This window comes from Staurois parvus, unplaced genomic scaffold, assembly GCF_062004578.1.
Source record: "Staurois parvus isolate SC_StPar_1 unplaced genomic scaffold, SC_StPar_1.0 ptg000106l, whole genome shotgun sequence".
NCBI lineage: Eukaryota > Metazoa > Chordata > Amphibia > Anura > Ranidae > Staurois > Staurois parvus.
Genome location: NW_028317902.1, coordinates 5,696,259 through 5,724,245, shown reverse-complemented (window position 1 = coordinate 5,724,245; position 27,987 = coordinate 5,696,259). Strand labels below are relative to the sequence as shown.

The window sequence follows — 27,987 nt, the reverse complement described above, 5'->3', positions numbered from 1 at the left end:
CAGTTAATGTATTTGCTTGTTAGAGAAGTCTTGTGTTATAAAGTCTGTTAAGGGCAGGCTGCCAGGAGACAAAAAAATTATGATGCTGATTGATTCAAATAAGTGAATTCAGGGAATGAATGAATGTCCTTGGCAGCTTGGAAAGGTTATAAATTTTCCCGTTCCAGCTCTAGAAAATCGGACACCTTAGCTCTGCAAATGAGATCCCAAAGGCACAATAACATAGTGAAGGTGAAAAATATTTATGCAGTGAAAATAAAGTTTGGCTAAGAATACAGTAGCTTTATGCTGTATAGCTAAAAGCTGCTGGCTTGTTCCGGTATTCTGCAGCTTTGAATCTGCTGCTACTTTCCCCTTTTGTCACCTTATGTGTATCTAAAGCCCAGATCTGTTTTGAATATAGGGCAGCACAGTGGCTATGTGTTCGCCTAGCAGCACTGAGATTGGCAATTCGAATCCCAACTACAGCAAAACCTGGCTGGAGTCCAGGGAGAGAGCCGGAGAGTGAGAGTTAGGCTGCTGCTTTGATCCTGTGTGGAGTGATACCTGCTGTTTTAACCTTTTATAATCTGGAGATTGTCGCATTTTGTAAGAGGCTAGTTCTGGCGGTGGTGGTTGCACAGCAGTGGAATTGGAGTGAAGTTTCACAGCACCAGGCTATCTGGAAATTTAGGTACTTTGGTTGACTTTTTTTATAAATTTATAGAAGCACATGAGCATTTTTTAGCACTTTCATGTAAAATTCATAAATTGCTTGCACAGAAGCGCTTTGTTCAGTTATGATGTTTTATATTTGAATCAGGTGCACTAGAGCACTTTCAGGTGCACTACATAATGATGCATAATTTGTAAGATGAATTTTGTATTCATTTAGTTGCACTTGAGCACTTTTTACATTTAAAGCAACAGCACAGCTATTTAATTTAATAGAGTAAATCTAGGGTGAACTCCCACTGCAAAAATCACCCCAGTGTTGCAGCCTACTCTTCCATTCTATTGATGCTTCAGATTAAGAATGCTCACAAGATCTGTAATTACAGAGACTAAGAACATCATAACCTGGTGTTTGCATGGGCTTCCTCTGGATGCCCAGGTTAATATCCACAGTCAGACTCCGGGCCTCATTAGGTCAGCCCTAGAGTGAAGATAAATGTGGTAGGGACATTCAGTTGTGAGCTCCTTCAGGGCATGAAATTATCATTATTCAGAGATTTAAAGCACTGTATAAATGAGTGATATAAATAAATTGGGATATTCAGAGCATTGAATTATATATAAATCCATAACCTCTTTTTGTTTTAGATAGAGTTGGGAATGGACTAAACACATGTCAGAAGGATTATTGTCATGGAGGAGATGTTTCTTAACTTCCTGTGCTGCAGACACAACACTTTGCAATGTGATGGAAGTTCCTTTTTACATCATTGTCACCAGAACAGATGTCCCCTTATTGATCGATTTCTCTTACCATTTTTCCAGTGACAAATTTTGCATTTTCCTCACTTTCAGTCCAAAGGGCTCTCAATAGCAAGGACACAGACAACAATTAACATCTGACTTGTACTTCTGCATGCTCTCACCAAAAGTGTAAAAATATTGTTAGCATTATATAGACTTTAAAGCACACCTGTCACCAGTATCCACATAACAAAATTAGGAATATTCAAGTGTCTATTTGTGGGGAAAACGATTATGCAGCTTTTTGCATTTCTATAGATTGAGGTAAACTTCAGTATTTTACATGGGCACTAGGTGAGACATCTAAAACGTATTGGGCTGTATTGAAAAGTAAGTTTGTTATCTGGTTGACTAGTGGTGTGTGTTAAAGCCTAGTTATGGGCACAATAAACTCCCCAGGTTTAAAGCAGAAAAACATTCTGTAGTGGGAAACTCGTAGAGACCAGCAAATTGTAGGTCCCATGGTCTGTTGCCACTATCGCCCCACAGCCAGGCACACATGCACTTTCTCTCATTAGGCTCAAGAAACAGTCTAGGGTTGTTGGGTTTTGTGTTTTTAATAAAGAGTTGAACTTGGATGGGGATTGGAAGAATAGGTTACCTCAATAACTTGCTATGGGGAACTTTGAGGACACTGAAACTTGCTTCTTGAAATTCAGAACTCTTGAAACCTGTGTAGCAGAGAGCAGAGAGGTTTTTCGAGGTAGTATTAAGGAGGTTGAACCTTCCTTGGTGAACAATCCAAGCAACAGACCCCCCCCCCCCCTGAGTGGTCTCCCCCTCTGAAGGGCAAATGAAGATCAGGCTGCTTTCTGCTCAAGGGTACTGATGCATTCTCCCAGAATCCTCTAGGCCAGATCTCTTAGGAATTGGCTGGGGCTACATAATTATTAAGCTGCTGATTGATATGCTCCTGCCTCTATTACCCAGCGTTCTTCCAGGTGAACAGGGAGACGCAAACAATCATGCGGCCTCTAGGACACAGACCAGATCAGTATAATCAAACCCAGCTCCACTGGTCACTGTGGGCTAAAACTACATTTACCTACAATAACACTTAGCCATAAACCCCAAACATAATTTCAGCCTCACAGGGAACAGGGAGCCAAACTAAGGTGTCCGTTTATGACACAGAGAATAGCTGCGATTCAAGGGATCTCAGCTATTCTCTGGTCATTCACAGTTTATGACACTCAGGAGATCATGTCAGCCCTTCACTGGAGATCTGTGTTCTCCCTCCAGATTCTCCAGCCCTGAGCTGGAGAATCAGAGGGACCGCAAACTAAGCAGAGATAATTTACCTCTGTTTAGTAAACTGATCTTTTACTGTAATCTCACGAGATTATAGTAAAATCAGCCGTTTTCCAGAGTTTGTAGACCGTTCTCCAGCGTTTGGAGACCGTTCTCCCTTCGTTCGGAGAACTGCTTCATAAACTGCATTCACAGGAGAACTGTGTTCTCTGAGAATGCCGGAGAACTGAGCAGCGATCTATTACCGCTGGTTCATAAATGGACACCTAAGTTCACCTAACAGAACAAATTAACTCTATTGACTAATTATAGAATTCAGCCCTGTGGTAGTGTCTTTGACCCATTATACCCCCCTCACACACACACACACTACTCCTCCCCACTCCTCTTACCCATTTACAAAGAGATATGTGTTTTTTTTAATTACCTAAAGACTCAACTGCTTTGCTGGGGTCCTTGAGACCTGCAACACCTACAACTGGAGCAGCCATGTAAACTTAAGCTTTAACACCCTTATGAGTAGGCAGTCATGGTGTGGAAAAGGAAGCTTTAATCTAAATGGTCAATGAACCACTCAGAGGGAAACCTTTTTGGGTGGAGGGGCCTAGCTCATCATAAATTATGTAAGATATGACCAACACATCCACGTGAAAGGTTTACTTTAATAACAATTGCATCAAATAAGGCCATATGTGGGCAGATCTTTCACCAAAAACACCTGTCTGTAAATGTGCCACCCATTTATCGAAGTAATAATACCACAGATATGAGTATATATGGGATGGTAGACTGTGGTGTTTAAAGGTGGAATTCAATGCATGGTGCTTCTTGGTGGCTGGTGTAAACAAATTGACCAAGTATGACTCTTTATTTCAAGGTTAGGAAGCAATGGTAAACATAAATGGGACCTGCAAAGCTCTCAAAACATTATTTGAAACTTGCTCTTGATAATTGTATCAATAAATGCACTTTTTGGCAGAACTGTTATGGATCTAATCCAATTTTTTGGAAGAAAAGGATTGATAAATTAGATATTCTAACAGGTAGGCACGTCTTAAATCAAACTCTTAGTTAACCCAAGATCTGCTGTTAACTTCTAAGATGTTTCAGGGTCGTATATGAAACTTGAATTTGTCTAATCCTGAAGAAATCTGGCTGTGTGGCCACCTTAGAGCATCAAACTTTCACATTACCACTTGGAATTCAAAAGCAACCTAAAAAGTGGACATTTGTGGAAACAGTGCCTAGATAGACAACCTTCATCTAAATGCAAAAATAAAAAGAGATTTTAGATTCAGTTTTGTGCCTCCTCTTCAAAGAGCATTTATGAAACCTAAATTGTACGCCTCGGGTATACAAAACTAATTTGTTCTGAGACTACCAGAGGTCTTTTATCATTCTTTTTTTTATTTACGCTTTATTTTTTTAACTAGGAGGCTGAAAAGTTCTGAAAAAATTCAGCAATTTATGTCTGCTTCAGGCTGCTTGGTCGCAGAGACATAAGTATAAAGGTATAAAGCTGTGATCACCACCAGGTTACTGATATGTTTGCCCTTCACGGTGACCATGGTGGTTAGTAATAGGAAGGTCATGGCAATGATGTTGTGCACACAAATGTGTCAATATATGTGCACAATACAGGACATGTATATGTGAGCTCATTCTCTGAAATATACACATTTCCTGATGGAGGGAGGCTCATCTCCTTGAGGTTGGGTATACCTTTAGGCAGCTTTATTTATTACAGGCGTAATACAGCACTATCAGTTTAGTAGTACTTTACACACTACTCACTCTCACATATACACTAAGGCCAATTTGGATAGAAGCCAATTAAAGTCTTAATCTTTTAGAAATAGTAAAGATGTTATACTTACATGAAAGTGTCAAAAATATATATAGTGAGTGCAAGGAAATAAATAAACAAGCAGCTAGCAAAAAGTGTAAAACCCTCCTATTCCAAGGTAGGTCCCTTTTGAGAAATGCGTCAGTGAGGAGCTTACGTGCTAGCATCAGGCTGCGGAGTCCATGGGCTGGTCTGGCGGCCATCTTTGTGTTTGTTTTGTTGTTTTATGCTCCACGTGGATGCTTTGCAATTTTAAACATAAAAAATACTACTCTATATGCTGTTGTCTTTGGGCTCTGGTATGTGAGCTCCTTTTAGGATTTTCCACATTTGGATCTATCACCGACTGGTGCAGAGGAGGTCCATTTCTAGGAATGCCCATATAGAGCCCAGTTGCAGCGGATGGCAGTTGGGTATTTATCTATTTCCTGCAGTGGAAAAGATACATCTCTTGGAGGGATTACCTTACAGAGCCTGTTTATTTCTTGCTTCTGGTGAGTGCATAGTGATGGAGGATTGTCACAGATGTACCCTTCACAGATGTCGCTTCACATAGTTGATCACCATTGATTCACACATTATTGCTGGACATTGCACTTTTTCTTTTGGGCTATTATTTTAATCATGATTTTGGATATTAGTTCACATTTTTGTTTTTGTTCACATAGATCCATGTTAGCGCTGCACTTCTGTATATGTGCTTATGTTATGCTTACCTGCTGTGTGCAAGGATACTGCACAGAACAGTCCATTATCTCTTCTTTTCTGCAACGATATTGCACAAAACAGTCTATTACCTCTTCTTTTCTGATCCCCTGCCGGCGTTGTCCACTCTTTCTCTTCTCCAGGTGCCCCCAAAACGAGCCACGTGCTGTGGGGGCACTCATGTGGGTGCACTCCCGAACTAAGCTGCTTGCGTCCATAGACACACACAGTACGGTTGAGCCCTGCCCCTGCTCCCTCCTTGACTAACAGCAGCAGGAGCCAATGCCTTCTGATGCTCTTAGAGGCTCCTGTGAGAGCAGGAAGAGAGGGGAGAAGAGCTGCAGTTGGGTATAGATCTGGATCAAGAGAGGACCCAGGTAAGTGTTTGGGCTGGGGGTGTGGGGGGATAGCTAGTGGAAGGTTTTTTTTACCTTAATGCAGAAAATGCATTAAGGTAAAAATGTTTTTGTGTTTAGAACTACTTTAACCTATCAGCATGTTTTATGAGTGTCGGTGGAAACTGGAGTACCCAGAAGAAACCCACGCAAATACAAGGAGAACATGCAAATAGTGTCCTGGCTGGCATCTAAGGTGATGCAAGACAAAGTGAACTAAAGCTGGCCATTAAATGTTCTTTTTTTTTTGGGCCGAATGAAAAAAAAAAAGGGCTGGTTCTTCCAAGCACGCAAGGGAGGTGAATGTAGAAATTCCCCTACATAGTATTGTGACTGCTGAACTATCTGCTGTCAGAATACACTGATCAGTGGCTGCAGCGGCTGGTCGCCAAAGGTTTTCTAGTTTTTCCGTTCAACAGAAGTCGATCCAACAATCAACATTCTGTTGAACGGGGGTGGCCAACGCATGGATCAAAATGTGACCAGTCCCTGCTGAATTTTGATCCATCTATCTCCAGGTTTTTTGTCTTTTTTTCCTTTCAATAGATTTGTATTGAATATTTTAATGTTAGAAACTACAACTACTACCGCTGTCTTGAGCATGAACAAAAAGTTTCAATAAAGGGTAGCAATCAAAAGCGGTCGTACACAGACAAAGCATAACTATGATAAATGACATTATAAGTATCTTATCAAGAGAACAGAAATATCAACCATGTTGTGTCAGTTAATTCACTTAGAGAACCAGGAAAGGGCTACTTATCTGTAGCTCGTTAGCCGACATTAATAAAAGGGTTATGTCGTTTAAAATGTACAAGTTTGCAATCAAGACAGGTTCTCATGGTTCATGAAACATCCCTGTGGAAGAGCCAGCAAATAAAAATCAAGAGAAAAGAGAGGGAGGAGAGAGTAGGGAAGGAACCGAGAATGAACATTTAAAAGCACTCAGGTCTGGGCTATGGGGTCTATAAGGCTATAATGAGGTGAAGCTATCTATTGGTAGCTCGGGATGGGCATGTTGGATCCAGGGAGTCCATGTTTAAGGAATCTCTCGTGGGTGTCTGAGAGCATGCTAGACAGTTTTTCATTTATTAGAAAGAAATCAAGGTGGCAGTAGATTTCTGTGAAGGATATGAACTGCTGTTTCCAGGCTTTTGCTATGGTTTGTTTAGCTGCCAATAGTACGTGGGTAGCTAATTTGAATTGATGTTTTAACAAGCCCGGGGGTTCTAAGTGTAGGAGAACGTGCCATGGGTCTCTTGGGAAGGGACAAGTTAATAATGAAGGAAGTAGCTAAAGAATCTTTGACCAGAGCCGGGAGAGCATAGGGCATGTCCACTATATGTGTAGAACATCTCCCGGATTATTACAACCTTGAAAACAAGTGCTGGGGGCTGATGGTTGGAGAAATGCTAAATGGGACGGGACCAAGTACCACCTTGTAACTGTTTGAAGCCTGATTCCAAGGTGAGAATGTTAACAGAGCATGAGGTCAGGGTTGTCCATATTTGTGACCAGCATTCCCAATCTTTAGTGCTTTTGAGGTCCCTTTCCCATGTAGAAATGTAAACGTGATTGTTGAGGTTCTGTAGGCTGGTTAATTGTGAGTAAAGAATAGAGATAAGTTTAGGGGAGAGAGGCATCCGGTGGCAGATGTGTTCAAATAGGGACAATTGTGCGGTCGAGTCTTTGTCGGTAAGGACCAAAGTTACTTAATGTGCAATTTGTAAAAAACCAGTAAGTTCTGTATGAGGGGCTTGATATTTGTCCCTTATTTCTGCCCAGGTGTAAACAGAACAGCCCATGAGGAATGAATGGACACATTGAAATTTGTGAGAAACCCACCAATGGAAGGCATTAGGGGACTCAAGGCCAGGTAGAAACAAATGGTTGCCCACGAGGGAGAGGAGTGGTCATTTATCTCCAGTTTTAGCCACTGTACTGGTCAAGTGCTTGACCTTGGTTCATGACAGCATAGCCAGAAAGAATAAGCAGATACACAGCCTGTTGTTAGCTACATTTGAAATCTTGCAGGATGGTAGACATGATTGCCATACTTTGAATTTGTTTCGTTTCATAGCTAGAAAATTTTCACAGCTGAAAAATAGTCTTTTGGGAATGTAAAAGGACATACTGACTATGAAATAGTAAATGAGCACAGGTTAGGGAGAATAGAAGAAAGAAGGCTCAAAATAGTCCTGAACTGTATGCACAATCACGTACTGAATAAATGTGTGTAAGTGCAAACAGAGCTGTATATATTACATCTGATAAATATATTGGTTTCCATGACAACACGCACAGTACCCTATAGTACTAGAGTGATATGCTCTTGTGGCTTTTCTCTTTGTTGTCCTTGGCTTGGTTTAACTCTTCAATGCCTTTTTGTAGATAGTATTACGGTATTTGCATGTTATATTATATCTCTCTTCTCTTTTCTCTCTCTCTCTCTCTTCCTCTCTTCTCTCTCTCTCTCTCTCTCTCCTCCTCTCTCTCTTTCTCTTCTCCCTCTTTCTCTTCTCCTCTCTCTCTTTCTCTCTTCTCTCTCTCACTTCTCTTCTCTGTCTCTCTCCAATCTTCTCTCCATCCTCTCTCTCTTCCTCTCTTCTTTCTCTCTCCGTCTCTCTCTTTTCCTCTCTCTCTCCTCCTCTCTCTCTTTCTCTTCTCCTCTCTCTCTCCTCCTCTCTCTCTTTCTCTTCTCCTCTCTCTTCCTCTCTTCTCTTCTCTCTCTCCTCTCTTCTCCCTCTCACTTCTCTGTCTCTCTCCAATCTTCTCTCCATCCTCTCTCTCTCTCCCCTCTCTCTCTCTCTCTCCTCTCTTTATCTCTCTCCTCTCCCTCTCTTCTCTCTTGCTCTTCTCATCTCTCTCTCTCTCTCTTCTCCCCTCTCTCTCTCTTCTCTCTCTCTCTCTTCCCCTCTCTCTCCCCCCTCTCCCTCTCTTCTCCCTCTCCCTCTCTTCTCCCCCCTCTCTCTTCTTCTCTCTCTCTCTTCTTCTCTCTCTCTCTCTTCTCTCCCCCTCTCTCTTCCCCCCTCTCTCTTCTCCCCTCTCTCTCTTCCCCCCTCCCCCCTCTCTCTCCCCTCTCTCTCCCCTCTCTCTCTTCTCCGCTCTCTCTCTTCTCCCCTCCCTCTCTCTCTCTTCTCCTCTCTCCTCTCTCTCTCTTCTCCTTTCCTCTCTCTCTTCTCCTTTCCTCTCTCTCTTCTCCTCTCCTCTCTCTCTCTTTTTTTCTTCTTTTAAAAATGCTCATAAATAATTATTAGAGCCCATTCACACAATATGCATTGGGCAATGTATAGACAACACAATTACCCTATTGTTTCTGTTCACCCCAACACTGCATTGATGTGAGTTGAAAATAAGTAGGGCAGAGCGCATGTTTATGTGGCACACAGATTTGTGACATCGCACAGTCCCTTCACAACTAACCCCAGCAAGTATGCGTTGTACAGAGTACAGTACATGCCTGTTGGTGTGTATAAACTCTTTAGTTTGTACAGTAATTGTATTCTAAAGATACAGTGGCCAGGTACAACAACAAATGTTGGGGTTGGACAAATGTGTTTTTTTCCCTTTTACTTTGTTCTAGATCAGTGGTCTCCAAACTATGGCCCTGTGACCGGATTTTGCCCTTTGCTTGCTTTTATCCGGCCCTTGGGGCACTATTCTTCCCACTGATAGGAGACACTATTCTGACAACTGACACCAACAATGGGGCACCATTTCTCCAAATCATACCAGTAACGATTCCTCCCAATAATAACAACATTGGGCCACTGTTCCTCCCCCTAATACCAAACGTTTCCTCCCGCTGATGCCAGGAAAATTTCCACTCCTGCTGGCCACAGTCCGGACCCCCTAAACTCTGACGGACAATAAACTGGCTCTTTGTTTATAAAGTTTGGAGACCCCTGTTCTAGGTGATGATATCTCCTAATGTTGCAGTCACCATTGCTTTCCTTTATGCAGCCTGCACATTCCTTTTTTTCTGCTCTTTCATGTAGTTTTTCATAAAACTCATTGCTTGACAGCTTCTTCACACTTCACTACTTTCCACTACACTCCACCACAACAAACCTGATGAACCAGCTCACCTACCACGCAAGGAACAGAAAAAAAGTTATAATTTACCTGTCTGGTAGCAAATTTTTGTTCCTGTACACCGCAGCTCATGCATAGTGCAGTGTACAATCCTGGCCCATCCCCGTCATCTGTAAGAAACCAAGAATGGTGTCCATTGCTGAGATAATGTAGGTCCAGTGCAAAAGGTATATCATCAGTGGCCACCCAATGGCTGAAGTAAGAAGAAGCCGCAGCCGGACAAAAATGAAATGCATGAAAATGATGGCTACAGAGTTGAGGCTGAAAGCTTCACACTTCCCATCACTGAAGGATAGCACACCCAGAGTTAAAGTTGTATTTAACCCTCCGCCTCAAAGCATGTTCATCCCCCACATGTGCATGAGAGTCAGTAGTTCTTTCACAGCCAAAGTGTGGCAGGTATGTATGCTGAGCTGCACATGCACAGATCAGTGTACATTCAGTAGAAAACTGCAAGTAGGCAAGTAAGTTTGTATGTTTGCAGATAAGACATAGCTTATCTCTTCTTCAATAAAAAGCTGCCTGCTCACAGTTTTCTAAAAAGTTAGGTTTAGTTCCACTTTAAGCCCAGCACTGGGAAAATTAAAAGTCCTCCCTTGCAGTGGACTGTCCCTTGGTTTCCTTACATCCAGTGCAGGCATTTGGGCTCTGCATCAGTCTTGATGACATCGGAGAGCTCTAGACCAACATTGGAGAGAAGAGGCTGTCAGGATTTGTCTATCATCTTAAAGGAACCTGTGGGAGTTCCCCTAGACCAGCCTTTTGCAACCAGGTTGCCCAGGCACGCTGGGGTGCCTTGAGGTTTCTTCAGGGGTGCATTGGCAAAATATCTAAAAGTTGTATACAAGTCAGTGGGTGGAACAAGCCTACCTTTTAGTTACACAAAGCCACAGGGTTTCATTGTGCACCATTAGGACCTTCTAGCCACTGGCATCCTGACAACCAATTACATCACCAGCTGATAAGGAGGATGTCGTTTGTCTGCACAGCGTCCTTGTTTGCCCCTTCTCTGCCCTTCTCAGTCAGTACTGCGGTCTCATTAGCTCAGTGATGGAGAAAAACTGAGGAAGAAGAGAAACACCAGAATACTAGTCAGTACCAGTGTGCAAAAGTGTATTTGCTTTGGAAGAATAAATCACCCCTAACATTGGGTTTCCTATGTGTGTGGATGTTGCTGTGTTTATATAAAACTATTAGAATAGTCTTTTTTACATTATAGAATGGGGTGCCTCAAGACTGTTCATAATTTTAGATGGTGCCTCAGGACTGTCCATAATTTTAGAGGGTGCCTCAGGACTGTCCATAATTTTAGAGGGTGCCTCAGGACTGTCCATAATTTTAGAGGGTGCCTCAGGACTGTCCATAATTTTAGAGGGTGCCTCAGGACTGTCCATAATTTTAGAAGGTGCCTCAGGACTGTCCATAATTTTAAAGGGTGCCTTGACTGATAAAAGATTGAGAAACACTGCCCTTAACATAAGCGAGCCGTTAACCTTGGCAGTGCAGGCACAGCCCCGTTGCCATGGAGCTTTTAGTTTTCTCAGCTTTAAAGTGTTACTAATCCACAACAGTAAAATCAGTCTGTATATGCAGTAAAGCATGCTTGTTATACTCACTGTAGAACCTAAGGGGTTAATCCTCTGCATTGTGTAAAAAGGATGTTTGATCCTGTCTTCTCTGATCCTCTCCTTCTTCCAGTGTCCCCCTCTTATCTCCTGATAAGAGATATTGTGTGGAGACACTGCACATGCTCAGTTTGGTGTGTATTGCTAGAGAGGTTTTTTTTTTTTTCTTGGGAACGTGCATGTGATCAGCACAGGGCCAATAAGCACTCTCCAGACAGAGGTCAGGGTTTCTACATTCTCCTAGAGAAAACTCCTCCTACAAGCTTTAACCAGTGCTCAGCTGAACACTGATAGAAGTCACAAGACTGCAATATACTGCTGATGAGAAAAAGGTATTTAGCAGTTTATATTTACTAAAATAATTGCATTTTCATGTACTGTGTACTGTTGGAGACCAGATATAGTGAATGCAGGGTCCTGGGTTTAGTAACACTTTAATATCTGTAATAATGCCATTATTGCTCATTTATTCCATTTCTTAAGGTTTATAATAGCACACCTCCATCTTTCAGGTACAGTGCTTGGCCCTACTTTCTGGTTGGAGAGGGTGCGCCCTCTCTTCCCTACATGCTCACTGGCTGGACCACATCGCTCATCACCAGTCACGCTTACCATCAGCAATGTGTATGTGCAATTTTGAACTGTCAATCATAGCAGAGAGAGGGTAGTATATTGCAATGTCAATCATAGCATTTGGGTGGATTGCAGAACCCATTCAGATCTCGCTGCCTATGTATGTTAGTGCACAGAGGAATGCAGAATGAATGAATGAAGGACAAGATCATTCTGTTCACTGCTTCTGATCACATACTATTGATGTTTACATTTTGCTCTTAGATTATATAAGCTCCCTGGTTCACATATCCACGTTCCTGCGGTCCGCGTTTTGCGTGGGCACAAGAGCCCATTCATTTGATTGGACTCCCGTGCCCCGGGACACCCAGGGAAGAAGTCCCTGCACTTCCTCTGAAAACGCACCCCGCATGGTAACCTCGGTTCCCAGTACAGTTGCGATTTCCAGTGCGAGCGGCTTGCCGTTAGAATCAATGGTACCTGCCCGCGGGTCCTCATTCCTCTGTGCGGGTGGTGCGGCTGCACGGAGTTTTGTGCGGATCCGCAGCGGCACCACCTGCACATATGTGAACCTTTCCTGAAAGCATCCTTCTGCGAAAATGCGATCTCCTTCAATGTCTGTTGTGTAGCCTGGAGTGGAGTCTGTAAAGCGTCTTCCTAATCTATAGCAGATCTGAAGTGTGAACGTCCATCTCACTTCTGTTTTTGTCACATGTCATATTATGCTAAGGAGGAAATTGCTTTTCAGCCACCACAATGAAAAGCCAATTCATTTTTTAGCATCCCCAGATACCGAGGCATCTTATCACAGCTGCCTGGCTCTGAGGCTCCATCTGCCTCGGCCAACCTTATTATTATTGGTAATTACTCCATACAAGATTTCTATGCAGCCATTAAAGCTTGCATAAGAAATCTCTGTACCCATTTAAAGGGACCTATGAACTCTACTTTTTTTTATCATACCAGTATTGTTGAAGGTAAAACTGCTTTCATTTTTTTATAGAACGCATTTGACACTAACTATTCAGTGCACAGAATAAAGGCACATTGTTTCTGCTTTTGCATATCTCCAAGTTGTTCCTTTTTTAAAAAGAAAAACTTTTATTTATGTGGGAAACACCCTTGTATGGAAAGTCCTATCACATTGTTTTCATAAATGGCAGTTGACTGGATGTATATAAAAACAAATATTTGATGCGCTGAAAACTGAATAAATTAAAAAGTGACCAAAATGTCACAACCCTATCCCTAACGCTTAATGTAATCCCTATATTTAACAATAAAAATCTATATAAAAGCCACCTATCAGTGGACATAAACCAATCCTAGCCCTCAATGCAATCCCTAACACCTAATCTAGACCTGCCTATTTGGTGCCGGAACTAACAACACCACACACAGTTCTGCACTGTTATTCTGGTGGGCCAAAAATATGGCTGCCCTTCTTTTTTTTGGATGTGGTAGGAAATTGGAACACTTGAAGGAAAACCCACATGGCCATGGGGAGAAAATGAAAACACCATGACTTCCCTGGTAGAAAATAATTTCAGGACTCCAGCATAACAAGGCAGTAACAATTGCCACTTAGCTACCATGGCGCCACATGTTTTTTTTTTTATATTAAAATGGATCTATGGGCTAATGGCCACCATTACCAATCTCTGAAAGTGGTGCACCAAAGTTGTTTGTACTTCATCAGAACATCAGGTGTTTGTCTCTTTGCCTTAAATCAGTATTAAACCCAAAACGTGGTGGCTGCATTAGTTTTCTTTTTTTAGGCTTTCTTCCCTTTGTTTTCTCCTGATGATCAGGCCAGTAACATACCTCCTGCATTAGCATGCCCCCACTCTGGATGAAAGAGCACAGTGGACAACTTTGAACAGCAGCATTGTCAGCCTGGGGGACGGGAATGTTAGATGAACTAGCAGATTTATATACAGTAACAAATTGAAGCCAAACACTGGCTAATGCTTTATAAGCAGTTACAGAAAACAGTTTTTTTTTTCTTTTGGGATAAAGGTTTTACATAAATAAAAGCTGATCATTGATAACCACCCCTTTCAGTGGTAAATGGTTTGTCTCCTCTCTGTAACTGATACATTCTGCTGGAGAGTTTGTTCTTTTGAAAAATAACAGACTTACTACTTGGATCACCAGATGAAAATAAAAGAAAACAAGCTTAAAAAAAGAAAACTAATGCAGCCAGTGCATCTAAGATTTGGTAAGCTACAGATAAACCTAAGGGCCAGTGGGATCTGATTATGAATAAAGCCATCAACAATGGGACCCCATTTCTCCCACTGACACAAACAGAGGGGCACTATCCCTCCCAAAGATACCAACAATGGGGCACTATACCTCCCCTTAATACCAAATGTAGTGGTTTACTCCCACTGATGCCAGGAAAATTTCCACTCCTGCTGGCCACAGCCCCTCTAAAGTCTGACGGCCAATACATTGGCTCTTTATTTAGAAAGTTTGGAGACCCCTGGTCCAAGCCACATTCAGGCTTTATTTCATCTGTGTCCCATTGGGGGGATTTGCCTTCACTTCCTGTTCTGTAGATTCAAGGGGTCTTTGAAATGTTTCCGCACTTTTATCCTTATACATATATGTTTAAAACGGTGCGGAAACTTTTTGAAGAACCCACTTACAACAGAAAGCAGAAGGAAGTCCCTACAAATTGAGGAACATGCCCTCTTAGATAGTTGTCATCAGGACAAGTATTTTCATTGGAAGATTTATTCTCTATTCCTGTTCTGGTGGCAACTCAGAATTATGGTTTCTCCCTCACTTTTCATTCACAGTGACACCAGGACAAATCGAGAGCGTTATTTCCCAAACAGGGACATCCACAACTACTCTATGCAAATGTAGAAGAAAAGTCTTGGCTTTACATTTATTGCTTTCATTTAGTAATCTGACCAAATAGTCCTACAGAATGCAGCAGGCCTGAATTGGTACATGAGAGTAGATGGTCCTCTCATCTACCAAGACTGCTGTCAACTCCTAACCCTGCTGCTACTATTATGCCGTCACTGCACACTCAGCCAAATGGCCTTTTATAGTGTACTGAATAAGCACTTCTACCAATAGATCAACGTTGTTGTAATCTACACAAGTGAAAAATGTAACCTTCATGACCTGGTTAGGCTGAAAAATTGTCTGTCACTTACACCGATATATGGCCTGTTAGGTTTATACATCTGCTCTGCTTCATAGTGCTGACGTGGGAAGGGGGTTTTTTGTAGGTCGGGAAATGCCCGCAGCTGGTTCAAGCAAAAATCATCTTAAAGTACAGCTACATGACAATAAAAAAGGATCCTTGCAGTGTTGCGGTCCCCACTGCAAGGGTGAATTTTTTTTTTTCTTTTCGTTTCATGATGTTGGGCTTTAAAGCATTACTAAACCCAGGACCCTGCATTCACTATATCTGGTCTCCCACAGTACACACAACATGGAAATGCAATTATTTTAGTAAATATAAACGGCTAAATTCCTTTTCTTATCAGCAGTTAGAGCAGTCTTGTGAGTTTTTTCAGTGCCCAGCTGAGCACTAGTTTATCTTGTAGGAGGAGTTTTCACTCTGCTCTGACTGTCCTATGAGGCTGCATCACCCCTGACCCTCTGTCTGGACAGTGCTGATTGGCTCTGTGCTGATCACATGCACCCTACCAAAACAAAACACAAAAAACTTTCTAGCAATACACACTAAACTGAGCATGTGCAGAGTGACTCCTAGAGCTCTGTACTATCAGCAGATGGATTAGGGACAGTAGAAGAAGGGGAGGATCAGAGAAAACAGGATCAAACAGCCTTTTTACACAGTGTGGAGGATTAACCCCTTAGATTCGACAGTATAACAAGCATACTTTACTGCATATACAGACTGATGTTATTGTTGTGGGTTTAGTAACACTTTAAGGCTGTGACCACCTTGAGGGAAGCCTATCAGTTCACCTTTGACTGCCAGTACACATAGAACCACCAAACTGCCTGCCTAGATTTCTTTAGAAGTACATCCACTTTAATTGTCCAGGATAATGGTGAGGTTCCGAGCTTTTGAACCTGGTCTGCAGTAAAGAGTGTGTGTTTCCTAACTCCGAGGATGCTTCTAAACACTGTAGTATACACATTTTAAACTATCCAATGGTGCTGTCTTAGTGCTAGGTAGATCCATGTTTTTACCACCCACTGACCACCTATTACAAATGGACAAAACAGCTACTCTGATCTGTACACATTGCCACAGTCACAATGCTTTGCAGTGTGGAAAGTTTAATGTGGCATGTCAACTTTGGCAGGTAGTGACACTTACCAAATGCACCTATTGAAGCCACGCGGTTGCAGCATGGTATTTTAGTGTATTATCCCCCTTGGGATTGCAGAAAAAATCACAGGCTTTCAGTAGAGGGCAGTATTACCTCCTGAAAAACCGCTGTGCAACTGCTTCTGAAAAGTGATCCCCTGCTGATCACTTTTCAGTGGTGTGGTCAAGAAAGCATTATTTGTGAAAGAAGCCTTAGTGAGCTGACATTGCTGCACTAAAATCGCAAATATGGGGTTGATTTAATAACGGCAAATAAACTGTGCACTTTGCAAATGCAATTGCTCCAGAACTTAAATCTCTTAGTAAAGTCTCTTTTCTGACTTCTATCATCCAATCTAGACAATGCTGTTTTTTTTTATTTCCTTACATTTCATTGAGTATTCTTTGCAAAGTGAAGCTTCACCTCATTTACCAAACTGTGGAGCAAATGTCTTAGCAGAGTACAACTGCACTTGCAAAGTACACCTTCTATTTGCCTTTAGTAAATTATATAGCATTTATATAGCGCCATCAATTTATGCAGCACTTTACATATATATTGTACATTCACATCAGTCCCTAACCCTCAAGCGGCGTACAATCTAAGGTCCCTAACTCACATTCATATATACACATACTAGGGACAATTTAGACAGGATCCAATTAACCTACCAGCATGTCTTTGGAGTGTGGGAGGAAACCAGAGTTCCCGGAGGAAACCCACGCAGGCACGGAGAACATGCAAACTCCAGGCAGGTGGAGCCGTGGTTGGGATTCACACCAATGACCCTAGTACTGCCAGGCAGAAGTGCTAACCATTAAGCCACTGTGTTGCCCCATATCAAGCCAAATGTGTTCAGGTCTACCTTAGTTCTTTCTGAGGTCTTTAGAACACCTCCTATGTTATGGAGATGAGGAGATGGATAGCTGTACTGTAGTTCTAAGACATTTTCCAAGTGGGTTCAATGTATGGATCAGGACATAGACAGACTGCATTATGATCCATGCACTGGACTCACACAGATGTGCAATCTAGGGTGTGCATGGAGATCAGTGAAGATCCGTGCAACCTGTTGACAGTCATTGATTTGAACAAGCTGCCTGCACGCCCCGGCATAGAACACCTGTACCCAGGGGCGGACTGACCATTTGTAAACTCGGGCACTGCCCGAGGGTCCAGGGTCAGTAGGGGCCCCATGAGATACCCCTGGTACCTTTTTCATAGGATTTTTTGAGTTTGGGCAAGGACACAGGAGCCCCATGATCCCCTATTGCCCGGGGGCCCCATGAGTTGTCAGTCCACCCCTGCCTGTACTGCCAAGGTGCCTGAAGACGGCCCTTCGTGTGGGCATACGGATCAGTACGCCCGTGTGAATCAGACCCTTCTCTGTGTTTTTGTTACCATCCTCCAGTCTCTCAGGCCTTGTAGCAACTGATAATCCCTCCCTGGTATGCTTGATGCATGTCAATGAATGTAGTGTTTTCCAGCTATAATCTTTCTTGTCCTTGAATATATATATTTTTTGTTGTGTATCAGGTTTTTTTCCTGGTATTGTTAACATTTAGCTTGCAACTCATATTAAGAGCAGAGGTTGTGAGTCTCTAAGACATTCAAGGTGAAGAGCAGAAAAATACAGATAATTGTAGAATTCAAAATATCTCTTTCCACAGCAACAGCTTTATAGCAAAGCCGGTGTCAAGGCATGGGGCTGTCCTCCTTTATCCGACCTGAATAACTCCGCAGGACATACAGTTGCCATAATGTTTTAGCATAATGTTGTCTACTAAGGATTGGTCTGTGCCTGGAAACCAAGGCTCGTTAACTCTCTCCAAGTCTTTAGTGCACAAATTCCATTGCCATTACATCTTCTAGACCAAAGCATTTTACAGTACACATTCTGCCATTTACCTTTTTAATGAGTTTCTCATTTTTTTTGTAACAAGTCCACACTGTACACAACAAATTAATATCACACCTCTAACTAAATAGAAGAGATTGAAAGTTGAATGGGTTCCCAGCCGGTTACCTGAGGGAGATACCGTGATTCTAAACAATGAGTCATGTGAGGCTCACTCAGATATCTTGCTTCCTGCAATGGAAGTTGAGTCATCGGCACAAAGTTCATTACAGTTCCTTTGGCCATTGTATTTCTTAAAGGGACTCTTTCTTTCCATTTGCCAAGTATAACTAATAAAGGCATAAAGCTGGAACTCTAGGCAAACATTAAGAAAAAGGTAAAATATGTACATGGGAGCTGTTTTTACCTGCCAAAGAATTTGACAGTCTGTGCAGCCAATCCAAATGTATACACAGTCCTGCCAGATCACATAGCCAAAATCGTGACTTTAATCTTCTGTACTACAATTAAGGAATACAGCTTGGTAACATTCTTCCCAACAGAATGTTGAGGTCATCGTTTTCTTCCCTCCTGTCATCATCAGTAAATGGCCATGCAGTAGAACATACGTAGCTCCTAGTGCTGTCCCCCACTCTGAGGAAATTACAATTGTTTGATATCATTTTTTATTCAAGAAACTACATTACTTGCATTTAAAATACAGCTGAAACCACTTTCCACATGGTATCCCAGATTTACTCCATTCCTTCATCTTATTTAAACCCCAATCACCCCTCATACACAACCATTTGGGAGCGTGAACTTGAAACAATTATACAAATACGTTATTCCCAATGTATTGATGCTTCAGTGACCAAAGGCTAGAAAGTGGACACATGCCTGATGAAGGGGTCCTGTTTGGCTCTGAAACATTGTTTCAGTTGTTAAGATGTGATTGCTAAATAAAGTTTTAGACCCATTCTGGACATCTGTAATGTGCCGATGACCTTTCTTCTTGAAACAAGTATCGCCCTCGAAGAATAGGGGAAATGTTTTATCCCCAACTATCTGTAGCTCATAACAGGAGCACGAACTTAAAACAAGTATACAAACACATTATTCCCAATGCATACGCACCTGAGACTGCCTGTAAATGTAAATGGGTGCTTCAGTGACCAAAGGCTAGAAAGTGGTCACATGCCTGATAAAGGGGTCCTGTTTGGCTCTGAAACGTTTATTCAATTGTTAAGATGTGATCACTAAATTAAGTTTTAGACCCATTCTGGATATCTGTGATGTGCTGATGACCTTTTTCTTGAAACAAGTATCACCCTCAAAGATTAGAAGAAATGTTTTATCCCAACTATCTTTAGCTCATAATGCACATGTGAAAAACGTTATACTTGTCCCTAAATGGTACAGGTGCCCTGATCATGCATATCTTTTCATCGTCCTTTCTGGATATCTGCTGGCGTTGTCTAAAAGTTCAGTGACACACATGTGGTATGCATGCCCTATGATTAAAGAATTTTGAACAAGAATTCTCAATTTGTCTTAGAGGATTGTAGAAAAGCAAACCCCTGTTACCCCAAAATAGTCTATATTTCCATTATACCAGGTACTTTCAAATCAGCAAAGACAGATGTCCTTAGATACTTTCTTACCACAGCCAGAGCTGTTATACCCTGATACTGGAAATCTACAGCTATACCAACTTTGGTGGAATGGGCTACAAAATTAGACTTAGAACATCTCTCCAAAGAGTCAGAAAGGTTAGAATGGTATATGGTAACGTTGTCCTTCTGGACAACATTTCAATCCTCACCTGAGTTTCGGGCTATGATCTCCGAGTATGATGTCTGTTTAAGTTATGGAGGAGGATTGCCACAACTCCCAACTCCCACCCCAGCCCTTCCCTTTCCTTCCTTTCAGTATGTCCTGCCCTTCCCCTCAATCTTTATATTTCCCACTGTTTATCCCTTACCTACCTAGCTTCACTCCCCTCCCCCTCCTATTTTTATCTGCCGATTATAAGGCGTTTACCACATTAAACCTGTACACAAAATTATTATCCAGTTTTGTCTTTTTTTTTATATATACACTATATTGCCAAAAGTATTGGGATGCCTGCCTTTACATGCACAAGAACTTTAATGGCATCCCAGTCTTAGCCCATAAGGTTCAAGTTGGCCCACCCTTTGCAGCTATAACAGATTCAACTCTTCTGGGAAGGCTGTCCACAAGGTTTAAGAGTGTGTCTATGGGAATGTTTGACCATTCTTCAGAAGTGCATTTGTCAGGCCAGGCACTGATGTTGTGTGAGAAGGCCTTGCTTGCAGTCTCCGCTCCAATTCTTCCCAAAGGTGTTTTGTTGGGTTGAGGTCAGGAATCTGTGCAGGCCAGTCAAGTTCCTCTACCTCAAACTCACTCATCCATATCTTTATGGAATTTGCTTTGTGCACTGGTGCACAGTCATGTTGGAACAGGAAGGGGCCATCCCCAAACTGTCCACACAAAGCTAGAAGCATGAAACTGTCCAAAATGTCTTGGTATGTTGACACCTTAAGAGTTCCTTCACTGGAACTAAAGGGCCAAGCCCAACCCCTGAAAAACCCTACACCATAATCCCCCCCGCCACCAAACCTTACACTTGGCACAATGCAGTCAGGCAAGTACTGTTCTCCTGGCAACTGCCAAATCCAGACACGTCCATCAGATTGACAGACAGAGAAGTATGATTTTTCACTCCAGAGAACATGTCTCCACTGCTTTAGTTTCCAGTTGCGGTGTTCTTTACACTGCATCCGACGCTTTGAGCTGCACTTGGTGATGTAAGGCTTGGATGTAGCTGCTCAGCCATGGAAACCCATTTCATGAAGCTCTACGCACTGTTGTGCTAATCTTAAGGCCACGCAAAGTTTTTAAGTCTTTAGCTATTGACTCTGCAGGCAGTTGGCGACTTCTGCGCACTGTGCGTTTCAGCATGCACTGACCCCGCTCTGTCATTTTACGTGGCCTACCACTTCATGGCTTAGTTGCTGTTGTTCCCAGTTGCTTCCACTTTGTTATAATCCCACTAACAGTTGACCGTGGAATATTTAGTAGCAAGGAAATTTCATGGGTGGACTTATTTCATAGGTGGCAACCTATCACTGTACCACACTTGAATTCACTGAGCTCCTGAGAGCGACCCATTCTTTCACAAATGTTTGTAGAAGCAGTCTGCATGTTTAGGGGATTGATTTTATACACCTGCGGCCATGGAGGTGATTGGAACTCCTGAATCCAATTATCTGGAGGAGTGTCCCAATACTTTTGGTAATATAGTGTATATAAATATGTTTGAGATCATTAATGCAAACCATGCTGCTCTACATTCTAAGGTTATTGTCAGTTTGTTAATACATATAAGGTTAATGTCTTACCAGCAGTCTTTTATATTTTTGTACTGTTTTTTCAAAACAGAAATGTGTCAGACTATCCACTGTGCATATTGTGATACTTGTTCTTTGAAATATTGTACATTATTCTTTTGATAAAATTTGAATGAAATAAGATAGAACTATAACACAACTGAAGCCCAAATTCAGGCTGGTTACTTTACCCTGCAGAGCTCACGACATCCTGCACTCATAGCATTTCCTTGGTCTCCAGGATTGAGTGACCCCAGACATCATTCAGCCCAGAAGGCTGAGGATATTTGAGACAAAAAAGAAAAGTGTACTGTAGTGACCTGATCAAGATTGAGGGTGACCATTGACATTTTTTTTTTTTTTTTTTGTTAACACACTCTTAGGGCTCATTTAAAAATAAATGGCCCAGAGTTTGGCTGTGTGTTTCACAATGTCCTTTCTCTGACTTCTGCTGAGGAGGGTCTGCTTTTATTCTTCTGAGTAGAGAAAAGCTGCAATGTCTGTATGCCTTTAGTACAAAACTGGCCTTATGGAGCATCTCACCCAGAATGACACTTCTATTGTAGTGGACACTTGAATTTTAACTCACTAATTTACATAAGCAAGAAATTAGATTTTGGAGCATTCCATCTGGAATGCTTTTAGGTTGCCATGTTGCAAGTAAGCAAAATTTGATTTTGACAATTTTAGAAAACCGCGGCATCTGCAGATTGAAAAAGAGGTAATTTTTAATAAAGCCAAATTACAAAATGGCTTGTGAAGCTATTATATATGTTTTTTTTTTGTGGCACATTTAGAGTTTTTCTTTTAAGTAGAGAATGAATCCCTACTAGGGCTGCTAATACAAAACTCATAATGTTTCTGGTTCTCAGATTCTGAGAGAAGACTGTGGGTCTAGCCTATGCAAAACATAATTAGCAATGGGGAGGGCTTTTGTCTACTCCCCTTTTTCCATTTTTGAAACATTAGGAGGTTCCATTAAGGTATTTGGGATCTTGGTGGGGAGATGTTCCCTTTACTGGCCAGAGATGTTACTTGTCTTGTTTGACTCTTGGTGTACATATCAGGCTCGTTCACAAGCAGGATACCCAGGAAACACAAAATATGATCGCACATTGTCAAAGTTTCTACTTTACAGCAAACTGGAAGAGAGCACAGGAACATATCACCTCTATGATGAAGAGCCATGTTTACTGTAAAATATGGGTGTTCCTTTACTTATTGATGGTTTTCAATAAAGAAGAACCTTCAGATTTAGTCAGTATTCTGAAAAATCTACCTTTTGCCTTGAATTTCTCCTGAGAAATTGCAGTGCATTTCCTGGTATGTGTGGGTACCTAGGCACTCTGATGCCTGCAGCCTCATATCTGTACATCCGCTGTGTAAGGAGCACTGCTGCCTGTTACTGTTAGGCTCACAATATCTGGAGTGAGATTTGGTAATTTCAGTAATGTTATCCTTGCTGGAGAGGAACCTGTACCTGTGGACCTGTACTGCAATCATCTCCCTACTTTTTTTTTACTTTTTTTTTTTACTTTTTTTTTCATTCTGTGGATTTGTGCTTTATGCACCATTTCTGCCGCTCCTTGATCTCTTCCCACCAGTTATCAGATCACCTGTCATCAGGGGGTAGTGGAGAGCTTTTGGATGATAAACAAAAGCCCTACCTATAATAAGATGGCTGCCTCCACACAAAGACATAGCGCAGAACAAGGCATGGTAAGTCCGTAAGAATGATAAAGATCAGCTGCAGGAAGCCTACCAGCAGTACTGGTGTCTAGTCATTTGTTTTTTCCATACCCTTATTGGGCTTAATTTCCACAGATCAAGTATTTCCCCATCATCTACAGTCCTCTTTTTTTATATTCAGTTGCTGCAGATTTGTTTTTCCTGTGGGTTTTTTTTTTTTCTGTTCATGAGCTCCTGTGTGTTCACAGTGTACAGGACCATTGATTTATATCCTCCCTATTCATTTTATCCTTTGAGCTCTCTCCTTGATGGAATACTAACCCATGGAAATTGCCAGGTCAGTAGGGATTGCTTTAATTACTGCATGCCAGAGCCTGCTAAGTCTGACACTGGACAATAACGTCCTGATAGGAAACACAAGATCACACTTACTTTATTGCTACCAGAAGCACTGTTTTCACTTCAAGTAGAGAATGCATCTTATATGCATTTGAAAATGAAGTTGTTTCTATTGTTTGTATAACTATTGCACATAACGGTAGTAAGTAACCAGAGCTTTCCTAAAGGGCAAGTCCACCCTAAAGTGATGTTTTGTTTTTTGGTATTTGCTAGAAAGTTACATCTCACAGCTGTATTTGTCTCTCATGGGGGCCAACAGTGGTAAGAAGAATGCACTTAATTTCCCAGGTCTGCCCGCCTGCTGGGGAACTTATAAAATGGTCTCACTCCTCTATTAAACTTTTTAGGTGTCATGTAGAAATTAACTTGAAGAATGAGACACACATGAGGAAGCTGTTGATGTGAAATTTCCAAGAGCCATGAACAACTCCACCTACTATATTCCGCCAGTAGCTGAAATATAACTTTTGGGTGGACTGACCCTTTAATTTTTGCATGTTTTAATGTTGCTTTTTCTATCCACTTAATGCTCTTAAATCTGCGTCTTGTGAAAGTAGATTTTTTTGATTTGTTTTGTTATCTGTCAACAAAAGTGATGGCTTATATGTTGATAAATCTTAAAGTAACCCTTTCTCGGCAGAAATATGGGAGCTGAAACTCCCTACTTCACTGTCTAAACACATTTGATGCTGTAATGAAAAGTAGACAAATAATCAAGTATGTAGATACATAGATGTATACTTCTATATGTTTTGTTAAGCATATATAGACCTTTAGGACTTGAGATTATGGACTCAAAAGATGGTGTATGGTAAAAGTTCTTCACATCCCCCTTACAGTGGGGAAAATAATTATTTGATCCCCTGCAGATTTTGTAAGTTTACCCACTTACAAAGAAATGAAGGGTCTATAATTTTTATCATAGGTGTATTTTAAATGATAGAGACAGAATATCAACCAAAAATCCAGAAAAAAATACATGATACAAATGTTATAAATTGAGTTGCAGTTCAGTTAGTAAAATACGTATTTGATCCCCTACCTACTAACCAACAATAATTCTGGCTCCCACAGGCTGGCTGTGTACTCATGTAGTACACAGATTAGTCCTGACAATTTAAGAAGGTGCTCCTAACGACAACTCATTATGTGTATAAAAGACACCTGTCCACAGAATCTCTTTTTTCCATTCAAACCTACCATCATGGGCGAAGAGCTGTCAAAGGACATCAGGGACCAAACTGTAGACCTGCACAAGGCTGGAGTGGGCTACAAGACCATCAGCAAAAAGCTTGGTGAGAAGAAGACAACTGTTGGAGTGATTATTCACAAATGGAAGAAACACAAAATAACCATCACTTGCCCTCAGTCTGGTGCTCCATGCAAGGTTTTGCCTCATGGGGTTAGGATGATCATGAGAAAAGTGAGGGATCAGCCCAGAACTACACGGGAGGAGCTTGTGAATGACCTCAACGTAGGTAAGACCACAGTCACCAAACAAACCATTGGTAACACAATACACCGCCATGGATTGAAATCCTGCAGCGCCCGCAAGGTCCCCCTCCTCAAGAAGGCACACTTACAGGCCTGTCTGACAGAAAGTGCTGTGGTTAGAGACCAAAATTGAGCTCTTTGGCATTAACTCGACTTGCCGTGTTTGGAGGAAGAAAAATGCTGACTATGACCCTAAGAACACCATCCCTACAGTCAAGCACGGAAATGGAAACATTGTGCTTTGGGGCTGTTTCTGTGTTAAAGATACAGGCTGACTTTGCCGCATTGAGGGGCCAATGGATGGGGCCATGTATTGTAAAATCTTGGATGAGAACCTTCTTCCCTCAGACAGAACACTGAAGATGGGCCATGGATGGGTCTTCCAGCATGACAATGACTCAAAACATACTGCCAATCATTGTGCTCTCCTGACAGGGAGGGCTCCTTGTGCCCCCTGGCTGGGAGAACACAATAGCTCAGCGGGAGGGATTCCCCTTTCAACACTGACTGTGTTGATGGGGGAATCTAGTGATTTTCTTTCTTGCGACCCGTAGTTGAAGGAAAGAAAATGACATCATCTGTCACCTTCCTCAATTTCCTGAATAAAGTTCCACTTTAAAGTGAAGTTTCAGCTGAAAAAAAAAAATAAAAGACTTTTAAAAAGCAGGTACTTACCTGTCCCTCGTTCCAACGGTGTCCTGACCACCGCTGGTTTCTTCTCCCCCCGGCATCTTCAGTGTGGGCACCCGGCTGTGACAGCTTGCGGCTTCGTGGCCAGGTGCCCACTGTGCATGTGCGAGGAGCACTGTGCTTTGTGAATTTCCCCCGTAGTCTTATGGGACCTGTCACGTGTCCCAGAAGACTACGGGGAGGGAGGACAACTTCCGCTTCCAATCGCCTTAGGCAATCTTAGCGGAAATGGGAGCGGGTACCTGTCAAATTCGGGTATCTGGCCCCAAAGGTGCCCTATAAGTCTACTATAAGTCCCATTATCCTTGGGTGATTACTGTTTTTTTCTGCACTCTGTGTATAAATTTGTAAAAATGTGCTGAAAGGAGAATTTTGTAAATGTAAAATATACTTGTCAACTATGATCATTCCACCACATGCTTGAAAGTATGAAGCAGCAGCTATCAACCTACCCTTTAGGGATCGCTGCAACTGAAACCTGTGGAAGATGGTGTTTACGCTGTCTGATGACATCCTTGAGTGGAGCTGATGATGGACTTGTTGGGCTTTTCATTATCTCATCCATAGTACACATAGAAGGGTGACAACGCTGCTTCCCCATGTAGTGCATGCATATGCACCTATTAGGAAAAGTGGTTGGGAGAAGAGTTTTTAAAAAAAATAAGAGGAGCAGCATGAAAGTATAGAACAAGGGAAAATATTAGATATATTTATTTTTAGTATGAGGATTTAGATTCACTTTAACACAATTTTGTAGAATGAAAAAAAAGTCTCAGCGCAGTACACTGCCATGTACAGGGCCTGGTTCATGTGTTGCAAGAAATCATGTAGACCTGCACAGAAAAAGTAAGTGCTTTTGCATTGATGGAGGTAGACTGGGTCTGTATTTGTCCATACATCCAAGTGAAGGGTACAATCTTACCTCCTCCTCTGTGCATTAAAAGACAGGCCTGTTAAACAGGGTTTTCTCCATCTGGATGTTAGCATTTTATGGTAGATAAAGGCTATATTTAGAAAAGTATATATGGACTATCATAAAGAAGAGATAACCCCCCTCTAGTCTTGTAAGGAGTCAACTTTCCATTGTTCTCTAGGCATGAATACACTTGTGCAGTAGAGCATAGCCTTCTAGATTAGAGAAGACAAGTTCCTGGCTTAGGAAAATGCCTTCAAGCACATATATTGCAAAATCTAAACATCGTTTGTAATGATTACCATATTGATATTTTGATTCAATTAATTTTGAATCTGTAGTTTTCTGACATAACAGGTTTATTTAATGGTTTTGTACTCAACCCATGTCAGCCTAAAGTTTAAAGAGATCTCATGACCCTCCTTCAGTCCGAAGTATCAGGACTCTGGGGATTGGCTGCTCTGATACCTTACACTGCATCAAGAGAAGAGAAAGTCACATGCTCACCCATATCCAAGTAACCAGTAGTGGTGCATCGAAATGAAAATTCTGGACTGAAACTGAAAATTCAGGATGTACTTGGCCAAAAACCGAAATAGACAGTTTTTTAAAAATATATATTTTTTACATATAATTGTATTCTATTCAACTTTTAATTAATATGAATTTAAAAAACACAATCCAGTAACGTAAAATAACTTTTATTGAAAGAAACACACAAAAATTGGACAGAAAATAAAATGAAAAAATATATACATGTATGTATGTGTGTATAGTCAGTGGGACAGGATTTTGCCTTGAAGTCCATGGGACGGGATTTTGCATTGAAGTCAATAGGACGTGATTTTGCCTTGAAATCAATTATTATTATTGGCACCTTTTCTATCGGCAAAACGCCAATATCTCTATTTTCAGCTGCTGATATATCAGTGGATCACTAGTAACCAAAGCAATTTTCTACGAATATGGGAATTTTTCAGGTGCCTAATGCAATACATATACTATACTGTTAAAATTAATCTAAAAAGTCCCATATTCATAGAAAATTGCTTTTGTTACTAGTACCTCAAGGGATGTGGGTGCCTATCCAGGCAATTGTGGCAATATGTAAGGCAAGGGTGCTCAACTAGTGGCCCTCAGAGCTCTCTGATGTGGCCCTCGACCTTTAACTGAATGCAGGAGTTTTGGAGTGCTTTCAGAAAGTGCTCCACACCCGCAAGATATATTAGAAGTCTATGGCAAAACGCAGCTAACCGGCAGGAGAGTTGCAGGTGCACTGCCCTGCACCTGCAGT

The 27,987-nt window shown here is 41.6% G+C and overlaps 1 protein-coding gene across 1 annotated transcript in view; it reads left to right on the top strand.

Moving 5' to 3' along the window:
• Window positions 1-27,987, top strand: part of LOC149467559 (carboxyl-terminal PDZ ligand of neuronal nitric oxide synthase protein-like) — a 154,224-nt gene that overhangs the window by 69,465 nt on the left and 56,772 nt on the right. The window lies entirely within an intron of this gene.